This window comes from Neopelma chrysocephalum, unplaced genomic scaffold (genome assembly GCF_003984885.1).
Source record: "Neopelma chrysocephalum unplaced genomic scaffold, ASM398488v2 Primary Assembly neopelma1_95b, whole genome shotgun sequence".
NCBI classification, from domain to species: Eukaryota; Metazoa; Chordata; class Aves; order Passeriformes; family Pipridae; genus Neopelma; species Neopelma chrysocephalum.
The window spans coordinates 1741093-1747300 of NW_020897758.1; the positions used below are offsets into that span (position 1 = coordinate 1741093).

General features: G+C 47.9%; 1 long non-coding RNA gene across 1 annotated transcript in view; it reads left to right on the plus strand.

Annotated features, from left to right (window-relative positions):
• The first annotated feature begins 2385 nt into the window (after positions 1-2385).
• Positions 2386-6208, plus strand: part of LOC113972709 — a 7603-nt gene continuing 3780 nt past the window's right edge. The window contains exons 1-2 of the long non-coding RNA XR_003535975.1: positions 2386-2640; positions 3356-3359. This is a non-coding gene — a long non-coding RNA (uncharacterized LOC113972709). The remainder of the gene's footprint in view (positions 2641-3355; positions 3360-6208) is intronic.

A 6208-nucleotide genomic window follows, 5' to 3' on the forward strand; every position in this document is an offset into this window, starting at 1 on the left:
GGATGACAAAGGGGCGGGACAGCCCCAGGTGTGGCAGTGAGGATGACGAGGGGCAGGGCAACCCCAGATGTGGCCAGTGAGGATGATGAGGGGCGGGCCGTGCTGGGTATCTGGGGCACTTTTTTATAGGGAGCTTCTGCAGGGGAGCAGTTGGTCTCAGGGAGTGTGTCAAGCAGTGGTGGTGAGAGCATCTCGCAGGGGCTGGGGGAAGCACCAGATGTACCTGGATTATCTCTCGAGGAAGGTGCCGAGGGATGAGCCCCGTGCCAGGAAGCAGCGCAGGAGAGGGGAACAGCGCACGCGAACAGGTGGGAGAGTATAGGGGTGCAGAGAAGATGCGGCTCGGACTGGAGGAAGAGCTTAGAGGTTTCTTTTATTGCTACGAACGTGCAAAGTAGAGAGCGAGGTGGAATATAAGCACTGTAGGTGCTCGGGCAGGTGAGCCAGGACTTAGGGGAGGGAATCGCTTTCCTGAGCACCTAAAGTTCCAATTGCCTCTATCAGGAGCAGTCGAGAGGAGTTTCTACTTTGGGGCTGGTCTCCAAAGGAAGGCACCTGAAACTGCTGTGGGAAACTTACTGCTGTAACCAGACAGTAATTTCCCCTGATATTTTAGCTACTAAAACCAGTGAGTTTTGTTTCCTCTGTGCACAAAACCTGATGGTATTTGTTAAACTCACTTGCTAAGTTATGCATTGCTTGATGAACCCTTGCCTCTTTCCCTTTTCCCAGAGGGATGATTGGTCTTGCCTTGGAAGCAAGAGAATGTCCTGGTGTCTGTGCTTTTGCCATTTCCCCCCCCCCCTTCCCACTTATCTTATGGTGAGTCACTTTGACTGGGACATGCCCCCTTTGAGCCTTACTTGGTGCTGTGTGTGATTATTGTCAGCGCTGGGAGAAGGGCACAACTTGCCATAATGTTAGACTGTTTCCTCCTCTGTGCTAAAGGACGTGTTTTAGCAAGTGTGATGTTGCCTGGTGCCACCCGCAGAGCTCTCTGGCTGCCTGACCCTTCTCCTTTTGCCTTTCTTTCATGGCTGTAATTGGCACCTGGATAATTTTAGAAGAGCTGTTAAGTTCCTTGACTGTGTAAATGTGCTGGTAATACCAGGGAGGGAAATACTTGAAGAAGTAGCCAGTAACTTGGCTATGGGTGGAATTTCTGAAGGAATAACAACAGTAAGGGGAAGCAAATAGCAAGCATCCAAGAATTTGGCTGTTTTGAATGCACCAGTTTTATTACCACATGTTGTTTGGCACGGTGTTCCAAGCGGATAGTTTTGGGGAATAGGTTTTGAGGAAATTCGGTGTTGGTTGTGTATGGCCAAATGTGTACCTCTGTGCATGTCTCCTGCTGCATGAATCCCATCAGCGGGGCTGCTGTTCCCGCTCTTGGCATTGCCGTGGCTGTGCTGCTCTACTCAGATCTGATGGGTGGGTTGGGGGTGCTCGACGGCTCTCCATCAGAATGGCGAGGGGGGAGTGCCCATCCTTAGGGTTACACTGTGGGTCAGGAACATTTTGTGGTTTTGCTGTTGGAAGATGGAAGGGAGTGTGTGCTTTTTAAATCCAAGGACAGTCAAAAAGCTGGGAGAGATCCTAAGCAGGTTTGGTGGCACGACAGCAGTTTAAAAAAAATCCTAACCTTTAGAGAAATGGCCAGGGAAAATGGTTCCTTGATTGCAAGGACGGAGGGGGGTTGCTGTACTTACTGACCAGAACACTCACCTTGGGATGTACAGGGTGAGGAAATCTTGGCTCTGCATAGGCTTGAGAAAAGTTGTATAGCTACCTGTGTGTGACATCTGCACGGATGTAGGAAAGGAGATCTGTGACATCCAAGCTGCCAGGGAGTCAGGAAACTGTGCAATTGTCTGAAAAAGGCAAAAGCTCTGTCGGCCTCTATCGACACCTGTACCAATGGAGATGCAAAATACTTTTTCCTCCTCTCAGCTGAAGACCTCACAAACCTCACTAGAGGTTTGACAGTGAACATTTTGCACATGAGAAAGAGATAATCAGAGTTGGTTTTTTTGTTGTAAAATCTAGGTAACCTAGGGATGGAATGGATATTTTGGGCATAAAATTGGAGGTAAACTATAGGGAACGGTGTATATTTAGAGTGTAATACCTGAGATAGTCAGTAGGGGAGCGTTTCAAGTCATAAATAGGAAATCAATATTTTGGTGCTGCCTTTCTGAGAGGGAATAACAATTCTTTTCTGTTGCTGATGGAACGGACTGCGACACAAAGTATCCAGCAAGAAAGTTTATTGGAAAGAAAAGAGAGCTGGAGCAGCAGCAGTGCAGCTCCTTAAATACAGTTTTTTAGAGACACGTATTCTACACAGGTTAATTCAAACACACAGACCATAATTCTCACAGCTGATAGGTGGACTTTCTCAGTCTTGCTTTCCCACAGTCTCTCTGCACATCTGTTCTTGTTTTCTTCTCAAGTTTACAATCTACTCAGCCACTTTGTTCAAAATAAGTCCTTGTTCTCATGGGACAGCTTTCTCCTGGTGTTTTTCTCCTCTCTTAGGGTGCATCAATATGTTGTCAGGACTAAGGCCTCCATTCTCAGTCCCCTTTTCATTCCATGTTAGGGTCTCGGTCCAGCCGAGGTTCCCCACACTTTTCCGTAGGAAGGAAAACACGTAGCCCCATGATTTAAGGTGTAGGTGACAGGCTGCCCAGAAAAGCTAAAGGACAGCAAGACTTTTCTGTCCTGACCCTTTCTGTACAAATTGGTGGAAAAGGCTATCAGCACAAGCGTGGAGGTGAGCCAGATGAGCCCTGGTGAGCAAGATGAGCATGGACTCCTGGACAGAAGTAGATGGTACTTTTCTGGTGTTGTAAAGCTACAAACATGCCTAGTTTTTTGTGACAAGATTTGATGGTCTTGGGATAGCCTCATGAGTAATCCCAAAGTATTACAGGGCTCAGCACTGAAGCAAGCACCTTTTCTATTTGCAGGTGCTGCCCAGGTGACCTTTGGAAAGAGAGGAGCGTTGGAGGTGAGTCGGGGTGGTGGCAGGAGGAGCAGGGGTGCACTGAACTTTCCAAAATGCCACGTAACTGTGTGTGTGGCTCACCCAAGTATCCCATGTGATGACAGCCGCAGCCTGGGACTCTGGCTGGAGCCGGTGACCCGAGGGCCTCGGTGCACCTGGGAGAGCATGAGTATGGGAATGGTGGGGTTTTGGCTGAGCTGCTGCTAAACTTGTGCATCGCTTGTGGTCTTCTTTCTTGTAGGTGACTAGGAGAATAAACCGGCAACTGCAGGAACCTCTGAGGTAACCGAGATGACCTTCTTTTGCATTGGAGAAGGAATCACATCCCTGGCTCTCGTAAAGATAAGTGGAGGGCTGTGACCCGGAGGGGGAGGAGAGCAGGGTACCGGGTTGGGAATTGCTGGGATGGCTTTAGAAATGAGCGTAGGGGGAGAGGGATGTCCAGTAACAGGCCTCTTATTACACGTGGGGGGGAGTGGCTTACTTTTGAGCACAAGACTGGGCTGTGCAGGGCAGAGCAGTTCCGGTCTGTGTGGCGTAGTTTGTCTAGTCCATCTTGCGTGTCTCGTGGGTTCCTCGGATCAGATGTCTTTGCGTTCTGCCCCGAAGGGGCTTATGGGAAGCATCGGGCATCATCCCCGGGGTCTTGCACGTCTCCTCGGCACGGTGCCGCTATCATCTGTTCCTTGACTTGCAATCTTGCATCGGAATCGCATCTTGGAATTTTACAGTTGGGCGTCTTCTGCGGCCGCGTTTCGGGCTGTGTCGTCGACTGCGCTCTCCAACCATCCATTGTAAAGGAGGGGGACTTGTTCTTCGCATCCTCCCAATCTTCCATGCCGAACGTAGCGTTCTGGCACGTCCCTCTGTGCGGTTTTGACAGGCCCTTCTTGTCAAAGGTGGTTATCTTGGAGTCTTTCGGCAGGCTCCCATAGGGCATTCTCAGCTCGCCATCGCAGTTGCGTAGGTCATCTCGCTCAACAGTGTTATGGTTCTTGGAGTTCTGCTTCTTGCTGAGAGCTTTCTCTCCTCATTGCGCTGCATGTTTGTCGTGTTCTGTGTCAGGTGTGCGTGTGTTTGTCCTGGAGCTGCTCTGCCCTTATGTGTAGATGGGGGGGCTAACCATAAAAGTCCCCGTGGGTGCGCTTAGCTGTCTGAGGCGATGGCTGTCCAGTTCTTGGGGATGGAGCAGCCATGGTCCTTCTGAGTGCAGTCCTGAGAGCAGGGTTTTGTGGAGATGATGGGAGCTGCCTGGCAGGGCCATGAATTTTGGTGGTTGTTTTATGTGTCTTAATGCAGATTGTAGCTGACCTCTAGATTTCCTGAATGGCCCTGAGAACTCTGAAAAGGTGAAGCTTTCACTGAGTATCTGGGTGAGCTGCTGAGTCCTTTTTTTGTTCAGAGGCCAGCGGACAGGGTGTCCAGCAGAATTGGGTCTGCCTTAGAGCCTTTTTGCTTTGACATTGTTGGTCTATAGGTTATTGTAAGGGTGGTACTTTTGAATTAGATGATCAATGGAGCATAGAGGCGTGAGAAAGAAATCATATTAGGATGTGAAACCAGCTAGAGTATTGTACAATGTAACTTCTGGCACAAGTTAACTGTAAGGTCCATTGTGCTTTTTAGCAAGTCAGCTTGATATCCCCTATTATCAGAGCTGAGTTCTTCCTTGGTTTTGCTACATACTGCAAGATAAATACATCTACCCTTGAAACACAATGGTAGAGGTCATACATCGGGGTGAGAAAGATGATGGTGAGAGGAAGATTATGTGGGCAGGGGTCGTTCACCCTTTGCCCTACAAGTAGGGCATGCACAGACTGTTGCTGTTGGGTAATGAACAGGCGGTGTTTGGCTGCCATTCAGGCATCACCTTATACTGTGTACTGGCCCTACGTAGTGTAATGTGGAGCTGATAAAATGGGGTGTCAGGACTGCTGAGTTGAGCGATACTCATCCTTCCATCGAGACTGTGTTGCTCTGCAGGGACATTTGCTAAGCATGGGCACCGACCAGCTGCTGCAGATCCTGATAACCCTGGCCTGTCTGTGTGGGTAAGCACAGTTTATTGATAGGAAGCAACCGAGAAAGCAAATTTTTTAATATCCTTTAAGTGTCCCTTTAATTCCTCTTTTATTATTGAATATTGTTACATAAATAAGTTGTTCATAGTATTTCCCTTGAATTTCCCTTTTAACTAACCAATATCATGTTAATAGTTATCCGTAATATTGTGTTAAGATCCTTTTTTGGTATCTCTAACTCCCTTTTTACTAGTTAATACTGTAATAAATGCTGTTTGTAGTATTTGTTTTAATGCCACCCAATAAGGTAGTTATTTTGTATCCTTTTTTAGTTTTTGTTTCTCTTTGCTAAGTTTATTATTATTATTATTCTCACTGTAATAAAAGATATTTTGTGTGATTGAATGTCTGTTGCACTTGTCTTTATTCCGGACATGTATCCTAACAAACTGTTACATTATCTTGCACAGAGAATATCGGGTTCAGGAGGGGAAAGTGTCAGGCCATTTCTGCCCATGTCCGCTCCATAGTTTGTGCTGTCCATCCTTGATGTTGTAGGCCTTTGTCATATCTTGATGTCATTGTGGCTCATTCAAGGAGCATATCACGGGGTTCAGGCACCACCGCTCGGGTCCAGAATATCCATACCAATCAGTACCACATCCCCTGCGTGCTTCTTTCACGTGTAGTGAGCACACGTTCGTCTCGCATCTCAGAGATCATGGGTTGCTTTACCCAAGCGGCATCATTTCAGACCATGTCGGCAACCATGGCCTCTCACTGTCTATTTTGGACATCAGACTTATTTTGGCATTTTTCCATTATTACTTGTTGAGGCCAGAAGATGTGCAGAGGAAGTTCTTATGCATCCTTCCCTATGGTATCAGTACTTTATTGTGATGATCCATTACGTTCCATCACCGTCCGGGGCCGTGTCAGCGCCCTTGACCAACGATCAGTGTTCCGCAGGCCACGTAGCCCAACTGTGCTTCGGGTGTGGGAATTGTCGTCACGGAGAGTCGTCTTCCATCTTTGCGTCCCATTTGTTCATATTTGGCATGACATGCGTCTTTGAGTGGGACTGACTTGGAGCTGCCCTGTTTGGGGGTATAGAGTCACAGCTAGGTAGAGTAGCAAACAGTGTCTACGGTAGAGTAGCAAACAGTGTCTA